Raw genomic sequence first — 22,834 nt, 5'->3', positions numbered from 1 at the left:
TTTAGCATTAGCATGGTCTGTGTAGCATCAAGCTTTCACAACTGACTGCTATGTTTGTTTTATTCTAACCGTGTGTGAATCCCAACACACACCGGCTCCGTCCGACGCGGCGCGGCGCGTTGCCGTGCGGCGCCGCCTGGAAAATAGAACTGATTCTATCGGCGCGCCAGGCGACGCGGCGGCAGCAGCCCCATTGCACACACGCACACACACACAGAGTCCCAGACACACACACACACACTGTCAGCCGGCCCGTGGTAACAGAAAGCTTGGGGACGCTTAACATAATAACGGAGCACATTTCATTGGTAGTAACGGTAACTGCGTTGTGACGATGACAATTGTAATTAATTAGATTACCCGTTACTGAAAAAAATAACGACGTTAGGTAGCGCCGTTTGTTTAAACGCCGTTATACCCAACACTGGTAATAACCCATGTTTGCTTGCATGCATATGTCATTTGTAGCCTCGTTGGCGCAGTAGGCAGCGCGTCAGTCTCATAATCTGAAGGTCGTGAGTTCGAGCCTCACACGGGGCAGCAGTTTTACACAGGAGGGGAAACAGACAATGGCTGCTTTGACAAAGAGCTGCTGCTGTTGTTGTTGTGCTGTGTTCACACTGGCAGCTACAAAGCAACAGGCTACAAATTGTATTCAATGGAATCCAATTAACTTGAAGATACACAAAAAGTAGACTACAGGTAAACGGTTTTCTTCCGTGTGCTTCTTAGATATTTACAAGCATTTCCCACAAAAGGTACAGTTAAAGGGTTTTCTTCTGTGTGCTTCATAGATATTTTAAAGCGTTTGCCAGAGACGGTAAAGCCAAAAGGTCTCTAATTTAGTCTAAAAGAATAGCAAAATTGCCCCGGGGACTTGTTCCATATGTAAAAGTATTGTCAGAAGTGGGATTTGAACCCACACCTCCATTCGGAGAACAGAAATCCCTTAACCTGGAAGGTTTGTCACCTTGAGTCTGGCGCCTTAGACCACTCGGCCATCCTGACATCCATATAAGTTCCTGGTTCAAATCCACGTATTGCTTTCCAATGTAATACCATTGTAATAACAGTGTAATGTAGTAATAATTCAACACTTATGTAATGAAACTGTAACAGTATAATAATGCAATAATAGGCTAGTCTCAATTTATAAGCAGTAGTTACTATCATTTATGCATGAGCTTTTAAGGGTCCAATAATGCGTGCTCCTTGGAGAATGCTGGCATCGATCCCGCTAATTCTCGCATGCTAAGCGAGCGCTCTACCATTTGAGCTAATACCCCTTGTGCAGACTGAAAGGTTGAGATCAGAGCTTGCCAGGCCATTTACCAGTGGCATTTGGCCTATGTCATAAAAAAGTTTAATACTGGAATTAGTGTAGTAATAACCCATGTTTGCTTGCATGAATACATCATTTGTAGCCTCGTTGGCGCAGTACGCAGCGCGTCAGTCTCATAATCTGAAGGTCGTGAGTTTGAGCCTCACACGGGGCAGCAGTTCTACACAGGAGGGGAAACTGACAATGGCTGCTTTGACAAAGAGCTGCTGCTGTTGTTGTTGTGCTGTGTTCACACTGGCAGCTGCAAAGCAACAGGCTACAAATTGTATTCAATGGAATCCAATTAACTTGAAGATACACAAAAAGTAGACTACAGGTAAACGGTTTTCTTCCGTGTGCTTCTTAGATATTTACAAGCATTTCCCACAAAAAGTGCAGGTAAAGGGTTTTCTTCTGTGTGCTTCATAGATATTTTAAAGCGTTTGCCAGAGACGGTAAAGCCAAAAGGTCTCTAATTTAGTCTAAAAGAATAGCAAAATTGCCCTGGGGACTTGTTCCATATGTAATAGTGTTGTCAGAAGTGGGATTTGAACCCACGCCTCCATTCGGAGACCAGAAGTCCCTTAACCTGGAAGGTTTGTCACCTTGAGTCTGGCACCTTAGACCACTCGGCCATCCTGACATCCATATAAGTTCCTGGTTCAAATCCACGTATTGCTTTCCAATGTAATACCATTGTAATAAGGGTGTAATGTAGTAATAATTAACACTTATAAGCAGTAGTTACTATAATTTATGCATGACCTTTTAAGGGTCCAAGAATGCATGCTCCTTGGAGAATGCGGGCATCGATCCCGCTACTTCTCGCATGCTAAGTGAGCGCTCTACCATTTGAGCTAATTCCCCTTGTGCAGACTGAAAGGTTGAGATCAGAGCTTGCCAGGCCATTTACCAGTGGCATTTGGCCTATGTCATAAAAAAGTTTAATACTGAATTAGTGTAGTAATAACCCATGTTTGCTTGCATGAATACGTCATTTGTAGCCTCGTTGGCGCAGTAGGCAGCGCGTCAGTCTCATAATCTGAAGGTCGTGAGTTCAAGCCTCACACGGGGCAGCAGTTTTACACAGGAGGGGAAACAGACAATGGCTGCTTTGACAAAGAGTTGCTGCTGTTGTTGTTGTGCTGTGTTCACACTGGCAGCTACAAAGCAACAGGCTACAAATTGTATTCAATGCAATCCAATTAACTTGAAGATACACAAAAAGTAGACTACAGGTAAATGGTTTTCTTCCGTGTGCTTCTTAGATATTTACAAGCATTTCCCACAAAAAGTACAGGTAAAGGGTTTTCTTCTGTGTGCTTCATAGATATTTTAAAGCGTTTGCCAGAGACGGTAAAGCCAAAAGGTCTCTAATTTAGTCTAAAAGAATAGCAAAATTGCCCTGGGGACTTGTTCCATATGTAATAGTGTTGTCAGAAGTGGGATTTGAACCCACGCCTCCATTCGGAGACCAGAAGTCCCTTAACCTGGAAGGTTTGTCACCTTGAGTCTGGCGCCTTAGACCACTCGGCCATCCTGACATCCATATAAGTTCCTGGTTCAAATCCACGTATTGCTTTCCAATGTAATACCATTGTAATAAGGGTGTAATGTAGTAATAATTAACACTTATAAGCAGTAGTTACTATAATTTATGCATGACCTTTTAAGGGTCCAAGAATGCATGCTCCTTGGAGAATGCGGGCATCGATCCCGCTACTTCTCGCATGCTAAGTGAGCGCTCTACCATTTGAGCTAATTCCCCTTGTGCAGACTGAAAGGTTGAGATCAGAGCTTGCCAGGCCATTTACCAGTGGCATTTGGCCTATGTCATAAAAAAGTTTAATACTGAATTAGTGTAGTAATAACCCATGTTTGCTTGCATGAATACGTCATTTGTAGCCTCGTTGGCGCAGTAGGCAGCGCGTCAGTCTCATAATCTGAAGGTCGTGAGTTCAAGCCTCACACGGGGCAGCAGTTTTACACAGGAGGGGAAACAGACAATGGCTGCTTTGACAAAGAGTTGCTGCTGTTGTTGTTGTGCTGTGTTCACACTGGCAGCTACAAAGCAACAGGCTACAAATTGTATTCAATGGAATCCAATTAACTTGAAGATACACAAAAAGTAGACTACAGGTAAATGGTTTTCTTCCGTGTGCTTCTTAGATATTTACAAGCATTTCCCACAAAAAGTACAGGTAAAGGGTTTTCTTCTGTGTGCTTCATAGATATTTTAAAGCGTTTGCCAGAGACGGTAAAGCCAAAAGGTCTCTAATTTAGTCGAAAATAATAGCAAAATTGCCCCGGGGACTTGTTCCATATGTAAAAGTGTTGTCAGAAGTGGGATTTGAACCCACGCCACCATTCGGAGACCAGAAGTCCCTTAACCTGGAAGGTTTGTCACCTTGAGTCTGGCGCCTTAGACCACTCGGCCATCCTGACATCAATATAAGTTCCTGGTTCAAATCCACGTATTGCTTTACAATGTAATACCATTGTAATAAGGGTGTAATGTAGTAATAATTAACACTTATAAGCAGTAGTTACTATAATTTATGCATGACCTTTTAAGGGTCCAAGAATGCATGCTCCTTGGAGAATGCGGGCATCGATCCCACTACTTCTCGCATGCTAAGTGAGCGCTCTACCATTTGAGCTAATTCCCCTTGTGCAGACTGAAAGGTTGAGATCAGAGCTTGCCAGGCCATTTACCAGTGGCATTTGGCCTATGTCATAAAAAAGTTTAATACTGAATTAGTGTAGTAATAACCCATGTTTGCTTGCATGAATACGTCATTTGTAGCCTCGTTGGCGCAGTAGGCAGCGCGTCAGTCTCATAATCTGAAGGTCGTGAGTTCGAGCCTCACACGGGGCAGCAGTTTTACACAGGAGGGGAAACAGACAATGGCTGCTTTGACAAAGAGCTGCTGCTGTTGTTGTTGTGCTGTGTTCACACTGGCAGCTACAAAGCAACAGGCTACAAATTGTATTCAATGGAATCCAATTAACTTGAAGATACACAAAAAGTAGACTACAGGTAAAAGGTTTTCTTCCGTGTGCTTCTTAGATATTTACAAGCATTTCCCACAAAAGGTACAGTTAAAGGGTTTTCTTCTGTGTGCTTCATAGATATTTTAAAGCGTTTGCCAGAGACGGTAAAGCCAAAAGGTCTCTAATTTAGTCTAAAAGAATAGCAAAATTGCCCTGGGGACTTGTTCCATATGTAAAAGTGTTGTCAGAAGTGGGATTTGAAACCACGCCTCCATTCGGAGACCAGAAGTCCCTTAACCGGGATGGTTTGTCACCTTGAGTCTGGCGCCTTAGACCACTCGGCCATCCTGACATCCATATAAGTTCCTGGTTCAAATCCACGTATTGCTTTCCAATGTAATACCATTGTAATAAGGGTGTAATGTAGTAATAATTAACACTTATAAGCAGTAGTTACTATAATTTATGCATGACCTTTTAAGGGTCCAAGAATGCGTGCTCCTTGGAGAATGCGGGCATCGATCCCGCTACTTCTCGCATGCTAAGCGAGCGCTCTACCATTTGAGCTAATTCCCCTTGTGCAGACTGAAAGGTTGAGATCAGAGCTTGCCAGGCCATTTACCAGTGGCATTTGGCCTATGTCAAAAAAGTTTAATACTGAATTAGTGTAGTAATAACCCATGTTTGCTTGCATGAATATGTCATTTGTAGCCTCGTTGGCGCAGTAGGCAGTGCGTCAGTCTCATAATCTGAAGGTCGTGAGTTCGAGCCTCACACGGGGCAGCAGTTTTACACAGGAGGGGAAACAGACAATGGCTGCTTTGACAAAGAGCTGCTGCTGTTGTTGTTGTGCTGTGTTCACACTGGCAGCTACAAAGCAACAGGCTACAAATTGTATTCAATGGAATCCAATTAACTTGAAGATACACAAAAAGTAGACTACAGGTAAAAGGTTTTCTTCCGTGTGCTTCTTAGATATTTACAAGCATTTCCCACAAAAGGTACAGTTAAAGGGTTTTCTTCTGTGTGCTTCATAGATATTTTAAAGCGTTTGCCAGAGACGGTAAAGCCAAAAGGTCTCTAATTTAGTCTAAAAGAATAGCAAAATTGCCCCGGGGACTTGTTCCATATGTAAAAGTATTGTCAGAAGTGGGATTTGAACCCACGCCTCCATTCGGAGACCAGAAGTCCCTTAACCTGGAAGGTTTGTCACCTTGAGTCTGGCGCCTTAGACCACTCGACCATCCTGACATCCATATAAGTACCTGGTTCAAATCCACGTATTGCTTTCCAATGTAATTCCATTGTAATAAGGGTGTAATGTAGTAATAATTCAACACTTATAAGCAGTAGTAACTATAATTTATGCATGACCTTTTAAGGGTCCAATAATGCGTGCTCCTTGGAGAATCCGGGCATCGATCCCGCTACATCTCGCATGCTAAGCGAGCGCTCTACCATTTGAGCTAATTCCCCTTGTGCAGACTGAAAGGTTGAGATCAGAGCTTGCCAGGCCATTTACCAGTGGCATTTGGCCTATGTCATAAAAAAGTTTAATACTGAATTAGTGTAGTAATAACCCATGTTTGCTTGCATGAATATGTCATTTGTAGCCTCGTTGGCGCAGTAGGCAGTGCGTCAGTCTCATAATCTGAAGGTCGTGAGTTCGAGCCTCACACGGGGCAGCAGTTTTACACATGCAGGAGGGGAAACTGACAATGGCTGCTTTGACAAAGAGCTCCTGCTGTTGTTGTTGTGCTGTGTTCACACTGGCAGCTACAAAGCAACAGGCTACAAATTGTATTCAATGGAATCCAATTAACTTGAAGATACACAAAAAGTAGACTACAGGTAAACGGTTTTCTTCCGTGTGCTTCTTAGATATTTACAAGCATTTCCCACAAAAAGTGCAGGTAAAGGGTTTTCTTCTGTGTGCTTCATAGATATTTTAAAGCGTTTGCCAGAGACGGTAAAGCCAAAAGGTCTCTAATTTAGTCTAAAAGAATAGCAAAATTGCCCCGGGGACTTGTTCCATAATATGTAAAAGTATTGTCAGAAGTGGGATTTGAACGCACGCCTCCATTCGGAGAACAGAAGTCCCTTAACCTGGAAGGTTTGTCACCTTGAGTCTGGCGCCTTAGACCACTCGACCATCCTGACATCCATATAAGTACCTGGTTCAAATCCACGTATTGCTTTCCAATGTAATTCCATTGTAATAAGGGTGTAATGTAGTAATAATTCAACACTTATAAGCAGTAGTAACTATAATTTATGCATGACCTTTTAAGGGTCCAAGAATGCGTGCTCCTTGGAGAATGCGGGCATCGATCCCGCTACTTCTCGCATGCTAAGCGAGCGCTCTACCATTTGAGCTAATTCCCCTTGTGCAGACTGAAAGGTTGAGATCAGAGCTTGCCAGGCCATTTACCAGTGGCATTTGGCCTATGTCATAAAAAAGTTTAATACTGAATTAGTGTAGTAATAACCCATGTTTGCTTGCATGAATATGTCATTTGTAGCCTCGTTGGCGCAGTAGGCAGTGCGTCAGTCTCATAATCTGAAGGTCGTGAGTTCGAGCCTCACACGGGGCAGCAGTTTTACACATGCAGGAGGGGAAACTGACAATGGCTGCTTTGACAAAGAGCTCCTGCTGTTGTTGTTGTGCTGTGTTCACACTGGCAGCTACAAAGCAACAGGCTACAAATTGTATTCAATGGAATCCAATTAACTTGAAGATACACAAAAAGTAGACTACAGGTAAACGGTTTTCTTCCGTGTGCTTCTTAGATATTTACAAGCATTTCCCACAAAAAGTGCAGGTAAAGGGTTTTCTTCTGTGTGCTTCATAGATATTTTAAAGCGTTTGCCAGAGACGGTAAAGCCAAAAGGTCTCTAATTTAGTCTAAAAGAATAGCAAAATTGCCCCGGGGACTTGTTCCATATGTAAAAGTATTGTCAGAAGTGGGATTTGAACGCACGCCTCCATTCGGAGAACAGAAGTCCCTTAACCTGGAAGGTTTGTCACCTTGAGTCTGGCGCCTTAGACCACTCGGCCATCCTGACATCCATATAAGTTCCTGGTTCAAATCCACGTATTGCTTTCCAATGTAATACCATTGTAATAACAGTGTAATGTAGTAATAATTCAACACTTATGTAATGAAACTGTAACAGTATAATAATGCAATAATAGGCTAGTCTCAATTTATAAGCAGTAGTTACTATCATTTATGCATGAGCTTTTAAGGGTCCAAGAATGCGTGCTCCTTGGAGAATGCTGGCATCGATCCCGCTACTTCTCGCATGCTAAGCGAGCGCTCTACCATTTGAGCTAATACCCCTTGTGCAGACTGAAAGGTTGAGATCAGAGCTTGCCAGGCCATTTACCAGTGGCATTTGGCCTATGTCATAAAAAAGTTTAATACTGGAATTAGTGTAGTAATAACCCATGTTTGCTTGCATGAATACATCATTTGTAGCCTCGTTGGCGCAGTACGCAGCGCGTCAGTCTCATAATCTGAAGGTCGTGAGTTTGAGCCTCACACGGGGCAGCAGTTCTACACAGGAGGGGAAACTGACAATGGCTGCTTTGACAAAGAGCTGCTGCTGCTGTTGTTGTTGTGCTGTGTTCACACTGGCAGCTGCAAAGCAACAGGCTACAAATTGTATTCAATGGAATCCAATTAACTTGAAGATACACAAAAAGTAGACTACAGGTAAACGGTTTTCTTCTGTGTGCTTCTTAGATATTTACAAGCATTTCCCACAAAAAGTGCAGGTAAAGGGTTTTCTTCTGTGTGCTTCATAGATATTTTAAAGCGTTTGCCAGAGACGGTAAAGCCAAAAGGTCTCTAATTTAGTCTAAAAGAATAGCAAAATTGCCCTGGGGACTTGTTCCATATGTAATAGTGTTGTCAGAAGTGGGATTTGAACCCACACCTCCATTCGGAGACCAGAAGTCCCTTAACCTGGAAGGTTTGTCACCTTGAGTCTGGCGCCTTAGACCACTCGGCCATCCTGACATCCATATAAGTTCCTGGTTCAAATCCACGTATTGCTTTCCAATGTAATACCATTGTAATAAGGGTGTAATGTAGTAATAATTAACACTTATAAGCAGTAGTTACTATAATTTATGCATGACCTTTTAAGGGTCCAAGAATGCGTGCTCCTTGGAGAATGCGGGCATCGATCCCGCTACTTCTCGCATGCTAAGCGAGCGCTCTACCATTTGAGCTAATTCCCCTTGTGCAGACTGAAAGGTTGAGATCAGAGCTTGCCAGGCCATTTACCAGTGGCATTTGGCCTATGTCATAAAAAAGTTTAATACTGAATTAGTGTAGTAATAACCCATGTTTGCTTGCATGAATACGTCATTTGTAGCCTCGTTGGCGCAGTAGGCAGCGCGTCAGTCTCATAATCTGAAGGTCGTGAGTTCAAGCCTCACACGGGGCAGCAGTTTTACACAGGAGGGGAAACAGACAATGGCTGCTTTGACAAAGAGCTGCTGTTGTTGTTGTGCTGTTTTCACACTGGCAGCTACAAAGCAACAGGCTACAAATTGTATTCAATGGAATCCAATTAACTTGAAGATACACAAAAAGTAGACTACAGGTAAATGGTTTTCTTCCGTGTGCTTCTTAGATATTTACAAGCATTTCCCACAAAAAGTACAGGTAAAGGGTTTTCTTCTGTGTGCTTCATAGATATTTTAAAGCGTTTGCCAGAGACGGTAAAGCCAAAAGGTCTCTAATTTAGTCGAAAATAATAGCAAAATTGCCCCGGGGACTTGTTCCATATGTAAAAGTGTTGTCAGAAGTGGGATTTGAACCCACGCCACCATTCGGAGACCAGAAGTCCCTTAACCTGGAAGGTTTGTCACCTTGAGTCTGGCGCCTTAGACCACTCGGCCATCCTGACATCCATATAAGTTCCTGGTTCAAATCCACGTATTGCTTTCCAATGTAATACCATTGTAATAAGGGTGTAATGTAGTAATAATTCAACACTTATAAGCAGTAGTAACTATAATTTATGCATGACCTTTTAAGGGTCCAAGAATGCGTGCTCCTTGGAGAATGCGGGCATCGATCCCGCTACTTCTCGCATGCTAAGCGAGCGCTCTACCATTTGAGCTAATTCCCCTTGTGCAGACTGAAAGGTTGAGATCAGAGCTTGCCAGGCCATTTACCAGTGGCATTTGGCCTATGTCATAAAAAAGTTTAATACTGAATTAGTGTAGTAATAACCCATGTTTGCTTGCATGAATATGTCATTTGTAGCCTCGTTGGCGCAGTAGGCAGTGCGTCAGTCTCATAATCTGAAGGTCGTGAGTTCGAGCCTCACACGGGGCAGCAGTTTTACACAGGAGGGGAAACAGACAATGGCTGCTTTGACAAAGAGCTGCTGCTGTTGTTGTTGTGCTGTGTTCACACTGGCAGCTACAAAGCAACAGGCTACAAATTGTATTCAATGGAATCCAATTAACTTGAAGATACACAAAAAGTAGACTACAGGTAAATGGTTTTCTTCCGTGTGCTTCTTAGATATTTACAAGCATTTCCCACAAAAAGTACAGGTAAAGGGTTTTCTTCTGTGTGCTTCATAGATATTTTAAAGCGTTTGCCAGAGACGGTAAAGCCAAAAGGTCTCTAATTTAGTCGAAAATAATAGCAAAATTGCCCCGGGGACTTGTTCCATATGTAAAAGTGTTGTCAGAAGTGGGATTTGAACCCACGCCACCATTCGGAGACCAGAAGTCCCTTAACCTGGAAGGTTTGTCACCTTGAGTCTGGCGCCTTAGACCACTCGGCCATCCTGACATCCATATAAGTTCCTGGTTCAAATCCACGTATTGCTTTCCAATGTAATACCATTGTAATAAGGGTGTAATGTAGTAATAATTAACACTTATAAGCAGTAGTTACTATAATTTATGCATGACCTTTTAAGGGTCCAAGAATGCATGCTCCTTGGAGAATGCGGGCATCGATCCCGCTACTTCTCGCATGCTAAGTGAGCGCTCTACCATTTGAGCTAATTCCCCTTGTGCAGACTGAAAGGTTGAGATCAGAGCTTGCCAGGCCATTTACCAGTGGCATTTGGCCTATGTCATAAAAAAGTTTAATACTGAATTAGTGTAGTAATAACCCATGTTTGCTTGCATGAATACGTCATTTGTAGCCTCGTTGGCGCAGTAGGCAGCGCGTCAGTCTCATAATCTGAAGGTCGTGAGTTCGAGCCTCACACGGGGCAGCAGTTTTACACAGGAGGGGAAACAGACAATGGCTGCTTTGACAAAGAGCTGCTGCTGTTGTTGTTGTGCTGTGTTCACACTGGCAGCTACAAAGCAACAGGCTACAAATTGTATTCAATGGAATCCAATTAACTTGAAGATACACAAAAAGTAGACTACAGGTAAAAGGTTTTCTTCCGTGTGCTTCTTAGATATTTACAAGCATTTCCCACAAAAGGTACAGTTAAAGGGTTTTCTTCTGTGTGCTTCATAGATATTTTAAAGCGTTTGCCAGAGACGGTAAAGCCAAAAGGTCTCTAATTTAGTCTAAAAGAATAGCAAAATTGCCCCGGGGACTTGTTCCATATGTAAAAGTATTGTCAGAAGTGGGATTTGAACCCACGCCTCCATTCGGAGACCAGAAGTCCCTTAACCTGGAAGGTTTGTCACCTTGAGTCTGGCGCCTTAGACCACTCGGCCATCCTGACATCCATATAAGTTCCTGGTTCAAATCCACGTATTGCTTTCCAATGTAATACCATTGTAATAAGGGTGTAATGTAGTAATAATTAACACTTATAAGCAGTAGTTACTATAATTTATGCATGACCTTTTAAGGGTCCAAGAATGCATGCTCCTTGGAGAATGCGGGCATCGATCCCGCTACTTCTCGCATGCTAAGCGAGCGCTCTACCATTTGAGCTAATTCCCCTTGTGCAGACTGAAAGGTTGAGATCAGAGCTTGCCAGGCCATTTACCAGTGGCATTTGGCCTATGTCATAAAAAAGTTTAATACTGAATTAGTGTAGTAATAACCCATGTTTGCTTGCATGAATACGTCATTTATAGCCTCGTTGGCGCAGTAGGCAGCGCGTCAGTCTCATAATCTGAAGGTCGTGAGTTCGAGCCTCACACGGGGCAGCAGTTTTACACAGGAGGGGAAACAGACAATGGCTGCTTTGACAAAGAGCTGCTGCTGTTGTTGTTGTGCTGTGTTCACACTGGCAGCTACAAAGCAACAGGCTACAAATTGTATTCAATGGAATCCAATTAACTTGAAGATACACAAAAAGTAGACTACAGGTAAACGGTTTTCTTCCGTGTGCTTCTTAGATATTTACAAGCATTTCCCACAAAAGGTACAGTTAAAGGGTTTTCTTCTGTGTGCTTCATAGATATTTTAAAGCGTTTGCCAGAGACGGTAAAGCCAAAAGGTCTCTAATTTAGTCTAAAAGAATAGCAAAATTGCCCCGGGGACTTGTTCCATAATTATGTAAAAGTATTGTCAGAAGTGGGATTTGAACCCACGCCTCCATTCGGAGACCAGAAGTCCCTTAACCTGGAAGGTTTGTCACCTTGAGTCTGGCGCCTTAGACCACTCGGCCATCCTGACATCCATATAAGTTCCTGGTTCAAATCCACGTATTGCTTTCCAATGTAATACCATTGTAATAAGGGTGTAATGTAGTAATAATTAACACTTATAAGCAGTAGTTACTATAATTTATGCATGACCTTTTAAGGGTCCAAGAATGCGTGCTCCTTGGAGAATGCGGGCATCGATCCCGCTACTTCTCGCATGCTAAGCGAGCGCTCTACCATTTGAGCTAATTCCCCTTGTGCAGACTGAAAGGTTGAGATCAGAGCTTGCCAGGCCATTTACCAGTGGCATTTGGCCTATGTCATAAAAAAGTTTAATACTGAATTAGTGTAGTAATAACCCATGTTTGCTTGCATGAATACGTCATTTATAGCCTCGTTGGCGCAGTAGGCAGCGCGTCAGTCTCATAATCTGAAGGTCGTGAGTTCGAGCCTCACACGGGGCAGCAGTTTTACACAGGAGGGGAAACAGACAATGGCTGCTTTGACAAAGAGCTGCTGCTGTTGTTGTTGTGCTGTGTTCACACTGGCAGCTACAAAGCAACAGGCTACAAATTGTATTCAATGGAATCCAATTAACTTGAAGATACACAAAAAGTAGACTACAGGTAAACGGTTTTCTTCCGTGTGCTTCTTAGATATTTACAAGCATTTCCCACAAAAGGTACAGTTAAAGGGTTTTCTTCTGTGTGCTTCATAGATATTTTAAAGCGTTTGCCAGAGACGGTAAAGCCAAAAGGTCTCTAATTTAGTCTAAAAGAATAGCAAAATTGCCCCGGGGACTTGTTCCATATGTAAAAGTATTGTCAGAAGTGGGATTTGAACCCACGCCTCCATTCGGAGACCAGAAGTCCCTTAACGTGGAAGGTTTGTCACCTTGAGTCTGGCGCCTTAGACCACTCAGCCATCCTGACATCCATATAAGTTCCTGGTTCAAATCCACGTATTGCTTTCCAATGTAATACCATTGTAATAAAGGTGTAATGTAGTAATAATTCAACACTTATAAGCAGTAGTAACTATAATTTATGCATGACCTTTTAAGGGTCCAAGAATGCGTGCTCCTTGGAGAATGCGGGCATCGATCCCGCTACTTCTCGCATGCTAAGCGAGCGCTCTACCATTTGAGCTAATTCCCCTTGTGCAGACTGAAAGGTTGAGATCAGAGCTTGCCAGGCCATTTACCAGTGGCATTTGGCCTATGTCATAAAAAAGTTTAATAATGGAATTAGTGTAGTAATAACCCATGTTTGCTTGTGTGGCAGGATGGACGTGCAATGACACGGCCCATCTCCCATCCTTGTTGGTGGATGGATCAGAGTCACAGCCATCCTCCGCCCACTTAGTAGTGGGCTGATTGGTATTGTGGCAGGATGGGCGTTAGCGTTCCCACGCTGTCACGGCCCGTCCTCCGCCCACTGATTAGGGCTTGATGAGTGTCCTGGCTGGCTTTATAAGGTGACGTGTCGGCAGTGTTTGTCAGCTGTCAGTCTCTCTCTGCCACACTGCTGGTGGGTTTCACGGCCAGGAGTTATTCCGCCGCATGGAGGTGATCATCCTTAACAGAGCTGTCCCGTCGGGTGACAGTGTGTTTGGTCCGCACTTCAGTGCAGGTATGTTTCTATACGTTGCTGTTACGATCGCCTGCACTTAATAGTTGACTGTGAACTTGACTGTGAGCACTTGTTGTTGTTTTAGCCTTGGAGCTACTCGCTCTGGCCTGTGTCCTGTTCGGCGTGTTGTGAACCAACACCACGCCACCGAGGTTGGTGTTCCTCCCTCTCCGCAGTATTTATATTCATTTGGTGTCTGTGATGCCATGGGGGTATAAACATGGGCTCTTGTTGTTTACAGTTGTATTATTTACCTGGCTACCGCTGCAGTGGGTACAACGACGGTGCACGTTGGCCTCATTAAAGCGGGTGAGTTTGCGTGTCTTTGCTGTTCCTGCCTCAGTGACTATAGTATAAGAGTGGTATTTTAATACAGCCGTTGTGCTTCCAGGGCCAGTACTACACCTGCTGCTTTGCTGACCTTAACCTTCCACACACACTCGTACCGCAGTGTTCGAGAGGGTTCATCCCACGGCCACGAGTGGTCCGTTCGGTGGTCGCCTGAATCGGGGCCCTGGTTGATTGTAGCCCATATCGGGCATCGTTATATCGCTTGTATAGTGGTGCGATATTGATATATATGTATTTATGTATTATTTATATATAATATATATACCGCTCTATGCACCTTATGGCACTTTATAGCATTTTAGACCTTGGGAGCCTTTATTTATTGAACCGTCATCTTGCTGTATGAAATATCTAATTGCTTTTATAAACTTTTATGTTGCTGACCAAGTATTTTAATAAAGACTTTTGTATATTGGTTACACACGTTTCTGCCCTGCCTATATGTATGTATACTGAATCTGTGTTGGGGAGTCATTACGTGCTCCGGGTGTCCAGTATTGCATTTAGTAAATATCTCCTGGGGCGCAATTCCCCAGGTGGCGTAGTAGGCTACCTTAAGCAATACCACCTTGCCACATTTGGCGTGGGTCGGCAGGACTTACAAATTAAGAATAGGCTTGGCAGAGACGTGTTTTTTTTCTTTTCTTTGTCTGTTTAGAACAATTGGTTTCTGTGGGTTTCTGTGTGGATTGTGGTTAATTTGTTCTTTTTTTTTCCCAGTGTGAAGCAAAGCAGCAGTGTGTGGTGGTGGGACGTGAGAGCACCCCCTTGGTCACCTGAATTGGCTCCCTGGTTTCCAAGGCAGGGGTTGGGTACTACTCCAATTGGTCGTAAGTCTTGGAAAATCTCTGTGCTCAGCATGGCTTCGGAGGCTGGGCTACAAGAGCTCAGGGACCTGGTAGCACAGCTGAGGGCAGATAATAGTTCACTGAGGCAGGAACAGAGAGAGGCACAACCAGGTGGTAGTAACATTGTCTCCTCTGAGGTGTCAGTCCCTTCCACTTTGGCACCTCCTTCGGGAGGGGCCAGTGCTATCGCACCAGAAAGGTTGGTCTTTGTGCCGCGAGATAGAAAGTGCCCGTATTTCAACGGCAGGTCAGGTGCAAGTATAAACGAATGGGTTGAGGAGGCACAGGCCTGCATGCGCTATCTTTCGGCCATAGACCAAGCTTTTTTTCTGTTTGATCACTTGGAGGGAGAGGCACGGGAGGAGATAAGACATCGCCCTGCTGCGGAGAGGGAGGACCCCAATAGAATTATTGGCATTTTGAGAGACATGTACGGGTGCCCACAGTCCTATGTAGTTTTACAGGAGGCATTTTTCTGCAGGAAACAGCAGGACGGAGAAACATTACAGGAATTTTCTCTTGCTCTTCTGAGTTTAATGGAGAGAGTCAGACAGCGCTCACCGGCCGGCATGTCTAATGCAGGGGCCTTGTTGAGGGACCAGTTCACTGAACACGTCTTAGAGAGCTCCCTTCGACGGGAGTTGAAACAACTGGTACGTGGGCGTCCAACCAGTACCTTATTGGAGGTTAGAGAGGAAGCGATCCGCTGGGAGCGGGAGGGCATGCCAGGGGGGGCAAGGGGCCGTAGTTATTCCGTCCCCTCGGCGCATGGCATCCAGTATGCAGTTCACAGCGGTGCACGTCCATCAGGCGGTAACGTACTTCGGTCGGAGGAGTCTAATGAATTGAAGGACATGCTAAAAACACAACAGGAGCAGCTAAATCAGCTCGCTCAGGCCATGGCACTTCGACATGACACTCCAGCGACTAGTCGTCCACCACGTGGGGGTCTGGTAATCTGTTGGAGGTGTCAGAATCGGGGCCATTTGGCCAGGGAATGTGAGGCCTCACGGCCGACTCTTTATCCTAAGCCCAAATTCCGTTCAGGCAGGAGAAAGCGGAATATTGACACTTGGTCTCGAGAGCACCCAACAAGATCTAAGCCGGAACGGCAAGAGTTGGTTGCGGATCCAGTCTTGCCAACGTGGCAACAGATGGCGGTGCCGGAACAGGTGGCTGAGGCAACTCAGGCCACCATCACAGCACCACCGGGTCATAGCTTGTCAGACGTGCCCATGTCACAGATGGGTCATTTACTTTCTTCCAAGCCCAACGAGATTGTGGCGATTGACTTCACCATCCTGGAACCTTCCCGGTCAGGTCACGAAAACGTCTTGGTCATAACTGACGTGTTCAGCAAATACACGCTGGCCATTCCCACTAGGGACCAACGGCCATCCACGGTGGCGCAAGTACTGGTCAATGAATGGTTTTATAAATTTGGGGTCCCTGGTCGCATTCATTCGGATCAGGACCGAAACTTTGAAGCATCCCTCATCCAACAGCTCTGTAGTCTGTACGGGATTCAAAAGTCTCGGACTACACCGTACCACCCTGCTGGCAACGGACAGTGTGAACGATTCAATCGAACTCTACACAACCTCTTGCGCACACTGCCATCCTTCCGTAAGACGGATTGGGTTGACTATCTCCCGCAGATGCTATTCTGCTATAACACCACCCCCCATCAGGCCACAGGGGAGACTCCTCATTACTTACTGTTTGGTCAGGAACCACGTCTACCTGTGGACTTCCTGTTAGGGAGGGTCCCGGAACCGATAGCAGGCAGCGTAAACGCTTGGGTCACCGAGCATCAGAATCGGCTGCAGATAGCCTTTGAGGGGGCTCGGGATCGGCTGAAGATTGCGGCAGATCGGAGAAAAGCCCTTCCTGACCCAAAAGTCCGGGACCCGTCCTTAGAGGAGGGCCAGCTGGTTTATCTCCGGGACCAACAGGTAGAGCAGTCACCTCCTCAGGTGGGTGACGATCACAGCGATGGCGACTGGTTTATTCTGACATCAGAAGTACCCCAGGCCCCTTTGGCTTTGCCCGTAGATCCATCTCCAGTGGGGGCTCCCCTGTGTCCTTCTGGCCAACCAGATTCCACCTTGGCTGAGCCGGTCAACCCAGAAGAGAGCCCTACGGGGCAGTTGGATTTAGAACCCTCCGTTCCTCGGTTAGACGAACCGCTTATTAACGAAGATAGACAGGTGAGTCCAGAGTGTGGGGAAGCTGATCCGAATCGGAAGGATTCACCCCCCACTGTGCTGGTGGCTCTCGAAACATCTGCGGTTGTGCCGGTAGACTTGCTGTCCAGCAGGTTACTTCCACTCCCTACATCTGACGAAATTGGCGAGGCAGTCCGGAGAACGGGGAGGTCTACAGCGGGCCAACATTCGAACCGTTACCATCTCCCACAGGCAGTGGATAGGGGGTTTGCATCGAATGCTGTCTCAGCTTTGTCCAGCCCTTGGCGTGGTCATCGTCGGGACGACGATGCAAATGGGTGGGACGGATTGTGGCAGGATGGACGTGCAATGACACGGCCCATCTCCCATCCTTGTTGGTGGATGGATCAGAGTCACAGCCATCCTCCGCCCACTTAGTAGTGGGCTGATTGGTATTGTGGCAGGATGGGCGTTAGCGTTCCCACGCTGTCACGGCCCGTCCTCCGCCCACTGATTAGGGCTTGATGAGTGTCCTGGCTGGCTTTATAAGGTGACGTGTCGGCAGTGTTTGTCAGCTGTCAGTCTCTCTCTGCCACACTGCTGGTGGGTTTCACGGCCAGGAGTTATTCCGCCGCATGGAGGTGATCATCCTTAACAGAGCTGTCCCGTCGGGTGACAGTGTGTTTGGTCCGCACTTCAGTGCAGGTATGTTTCTATACGTTGCTGTTACGATCGCCTGCACTTAATAGTTGACTGTGAACTTGACTGTGAGCACTTGTTGTTGTTTTAGCCTTGGAGCTACTCGCTCTGGCCTGTGTCCTGTTCGGCGTGTTGTGAACCAACACCACGCCACCGAGGTTGGTGTTCCTCCCTCTCCGCAGTATTTATATTCATTTGGTGTCTGTGATGCCATGGGGGTATAAACATGGGCTCTTGTTGTTTACAGTTGTATTATTTACCTGGCTACCGCTGCAGTGGGTACAACGACGGTGCACGTTGGCCTCATTAAAGCGGGTGAGTTTGCGTGTCTTTGCTGTTCCTGCCTCAGTGACTATAGTATAAGAGTGGTATTTTAATACAGCCGTTGTGCTTCCAGGGCCAGTACTACACCTGCTGCTTTGCTGACCTTAACCTTCCACACACACTCGTACCGCAGTGTTCGAGAGGGTTCATCCCACGGCCACGAGTGGTCCGTTCGGTGGTCGCCTGAATCGGGGCCCTGGTTGATTGTAGCCCATATCGGGCATCGTTATCTATATTCCGCCTATATTATAACGTATTCCACTTGATCTTGGTCGATATATGTATAGATACTGCTGTATTACCTCTAAATTGGATACGACTGGCTTGTATAGTGGTGCGATATTGATATATATGTATTTATGTATTATTTATATATAATATATATACCGCTCTATGCACCTTATGGCACTTTATAGCATTTTAGACCTTGGGAGCCTTTATTTATTGAACCGTCATCTTGCTGTATGAAATATCTAATTGCTTTTATAAACTTTTATGTTGCTGACCAAGTATTTTAATAAAGACTTTTGTATATTGGTTACACACGTTTCTGCCCTGCCTATATGTATGTATACTGAATCTGTGTTGGGGAGTCATTACGTGCTCCGGGTGTCCAGTATTGCATTTAGTAAATATCTCCTGGGGCGCAATTCCCCAGGTGGCGTAGTAGGCTACCTTAAGCAATACCACCTTGCCACACTTGCATGAATACGTCATTTGTAGCCTCGTTGGCGCAGTAGGCAGCGCGTCAGTCTCATAATCTGAAGGTCGTGAGTTCGAGCCTCACACGGGGCAGCAGTTTTACACAGGAGGGGAAACTGACAATGGCTGCTTTGACAAAGAGCTGCTGCTGTTGTTGTGCTGTGTTCACACTGGCAGCTACAAAGCAACAGGCTAGAAATTGTATTCAATGGAATCCAATTAACTTGAAGATACACAAAAAGTAGACTACAGGTAAACGGTTTTCTTCCGTGTGCTTCTTAGATATTTACAAGCATTTCCCACAAAAAGTGCAGGTAAAGGGTTTTCTTCTGTGTGCTTCATAGATATTTTAAAGCGTTTGCCAGAGACGGTAAAGCCATAAGGTCTCTAATTTAGTCTAAAAGAATAGCAAAATTGCCCCGGGGACTTGTTCCATATGTAAAAGTGTTGTCAGAAGTGGGATTTGAACCCACGCCTCCATATGGAGACCAGAAGTCCCTTAACCTGGAAGGTTTGTCACCTTGAGTCTGGCGCCTTAGACCACTCGGCCATCCTGACATCCATATAAGTTCCTGGTTCAAATCCACGTATTGCTTTCCAATGTAATACCATTGTAATAAGGGTGTAATGTAGTAATAATTAACACTTATAAGCAGTAGTTACTATAATTTATGCATGACCTTTTAAGGGTCCAAGAATGCATGCTCCTTGGAGAATGCGGGCATCGATCCCGCTACTTCTCGCATGCTAAGCGAGCGCTCTACCATTTGAGCTAATTCCCCTTGTGCAGACTGAAAGGTTGAGATCAGAGCTTGCCAGGCCATTTACCAGTGGCATTTGGCCTATGTCATAAAAAAGTTTAATACTGAATTAGTGTAGTAATAACCCATGTTTGCTTGCATGAATACGTCATTTGTAGCCTCGTTGGCGCAGTAGGCAGCGCGTCAGTCTCATAATCTGAAGGTCGTGAGTTCGAGCCTCACACGGGGCAGCAGTTTTACACAGGAGGGGAAACAGACAATGGCTGCTTTGACAAAGAGCTGCTGCTGTTGTTGTTGTGCTGTGTTCACACTGGCAGCTACAAAGCAACAGGCTACAAATTGTATTCAATGGAATCCAATTAACTTGAAGATACACTTAAAGTAGACTACAGGTAAACGGTTTTCTACCGTGTGCTTCTTAGATATTTACAAGCATTTCCCACAAAAGGTACAGTTAAAGGGTTTTCTTCTGTGTGCTTCATAGATATTTTAAAGCGTTTGCCAGAGACGGTAAAGCCAAAAGGTCTCTAATTTAGTCTAAAAGAATAGCAAAATTGCCCCGGGGACTTGTTCCATATGTAAAAGTATTGTCAGAAGTGGGATTTGAACCCACGCCTCCATTCGGAGACCAGAAGTCCCTAAACCTGGAAGGTTTGTCACCTTGAGTATGGCGCCTTAGACCACTCGGCCATCATGACATCCATATAAGTTCCTGGTTCAAATCCACGTATTGCTTTCCAATGTAATACCATTGTAATAACAGTGTAATGTAGTAATAATTCAACACTTATAAGCAGTAGTTACTATAATTTATGCATGACCTTTTAACACTACGAAGTCTGAAAAAATTTCACTACTACTCAGTCGGCTGAACGGTCAGGGGGACCGTGTTTTTGGTGCGATTTGATTGGCCACTCTCTCCCCCACTCGTCCCTCTCCAGCTGGAGAAGACATTGTTCAAGCCTGCATCCCATTTCCAACGAATTAAATCATAATATGTTTCTTAACACATGTTTTCACTCCTAAAATGTATAAAACTAATAATACATGTGAAAAATATATATTTTGCCGTTGCCCGTTAGTACTATATTGCAACATGCCTTTTGTTGTTCTTTTTTTCCTTCCAAAAGAGCAAAGATCACTTGTCTTTTCTTGTGTGTTATCGATGTAATTAATATATGTGACCCCACGCGATGTACAGACTGCTTGACTAGGCATGTAAACATGACATAATTGTATTAATGTTTAAGTGTAATGATGTTATTGACCGGATTGTCCGTAGTCCTCCAGCCGTTAGCTTACAGTTGCTAATATTATAAGCTAACAACATTACTAAAGCCAATGTATTGCATTAAATGCGGCCTGTCCGCGGTAAATTACTTATACAAGTGAGTCGCGTTATATCTAACTAAATTACCAGCCAAAGTACATTCCAAATAAACAATTATTAGCCACGTTATGTTGTTATATCAGTTTAATTAATAAAAAACATCGTTCAGAATACGGCCGTTAGCACTGTGAATTCAACATCCGGTGAGGAGAGGATACGGATCGTGTATGTGTTGTGTATGGAAATCAGCGCATACAGTGGGTTACCGGATGTAAGCCTTGCACACTAAATAGAAAGCCTGCAGCCTGGTGATACAAAAAATAAACTCCACACGTGAAATGCACTGCATGTTGAGGAGAAACCCCAGCTCAGCTGCTGTTTATAACATCGCGCAGTTATTGAATTCATGAACATTTGCATGCTTCCCTGAGAGGGAGAGAGAGAGAGAGAGAAAGCAAAGTTCCACGGGTCTGGTCGCTTGCAGAAAAGTTTACAGATAAAGAAGGACGGACAGGCTGAACTATTTTGACTGACAAAGAGCTGGCGATATTTAGCCTATATGCCAGAATAGGCTGTGCTGTGAAACAAATTAATCCACACCAGCAGGCCTACATACGTTCCACGTCGCTTGCAGAAAGAACTGTTCTTTTGACTGAAAAAAACATTTAGCGGTTCGGGGGGTCTATCTGGTTGGAATTATTTCACACTTTTTATTTTGTATCGCGCATCGGCAAGCATTCTCGCTTCATGGAAAGTAAATGTCGGGTCGAGTCTAACCGAGCATTCAATAATAATAATAATAACAATGATAATAATCATTGTATTCATATTCCTATTATCTTATCAAAATAATAAACAAATTCCAAGTTAATTAACCAGCCAAACGTATATGATTTAATTCGTTGGACATGGAATGCAGGCTTGAACAACAACAACAACAATGCCGTCTCCAGCTGTCTGTTTGTGTGTTCTTTTTTTTCTCCACCCCTTTTCTTTCAATCATAACTCGCTCATTTTTTGCTCATTTAAAAAGATTCTAAATACCATGTAAACTATGGAATTGGGGCTTTCATTTGGTATATAAATCGGTTGTGTAGGCGCTCTCTACGAAATGATATCAAGTGAAAAGGAAATGTCGGGGAATCACCATTAACACCATTATCAAGCAGCGCAAACAAAAGAGTGGGGGAGAAAGGGTGACGGCGGTCGATTGGGCCGATTATAGTCAGACTGAGTAAGAGATATATGCCTAAAATCATATTTACAAAACGTTTCAAATGGGAAAAAAAACAGAGATGATTTCAATCGAATATTTAGACAAAGTCATGCAAGGGGAACTTTCTCTGGACTCCATGGGCTAAGAAAATATATGTTGAAATCTCAAATTCGGTCAGAACGGCTGCTCAGACTTCCTAGTGTTAAGGGTCCACGAATGCGTGCTCCTTGGAGAATGCGGGCATCGATCCCGCTACTTCTCGCATGCTAAGCGAGCGCTCTACCATTTGAGCTAATTCCCCTTATGCAGACTGAAAGGTTGAGATCAGAGCTTGCCAGGCCATTTACCAGTGGCATTTGGCCTATGTCATAAAAAAGTTTAATACTGAATTAGTGTAGTAATAACCCATGTTTGCTTGCATGAATACATCATTTGTAGCCTCGTTGGCGCAGTAGGCAGCGCGTCAGTCTCATAATCTGAAGGTCGTGAGTTCGAGCCTCACACGGGGCAGCAGTTTTACACAGGAGGGGAAACAGACAATGGCTGCTTTGACAAAGAGCTGCTGCTGTTGTTGTTGTGCTGTGTTCACACTGGCAGCTACAAAGCAACAGGCTACAAATTGTATTCAATGGAATCCAATTAACTTGAAGATACACAAAAAGTAGACTACAGGTAAACGGTTTTCTTCCGTGTGTTTCTTAGATATTTACAAGCATTTCCCACAAAAAGTACAGGTAAAGGGTTTTCTTCTGTGTGCTTCATAGATATTTTAAAGCGTTTGCCAGAGACGGTAAAGCCAAAAGGTCTCTAATTTAGTCTAAAAGAATAGCAAAATTGCCCCAGGGACTTGTTCCATATGTAAAAGTTTTGTCAGAAGTGGAATTTGAAC

This window comes from Protomyctophum parallelum (assembly GCF_964188405.1).
Source record: "Protomyctophum parallelum genome assembly, chromosome: 3".
NCBI lineage: Eukaryota > Metazoa > Chordata > Actinopteri > Myctophiformes > Myctophidae > Protomyctophum > Protomyctophum parallelum.
The sequence above is the reverse complement of the archived record's forward strand: the minus strand, read 5'-3'. Positions refer to the sequence as shown.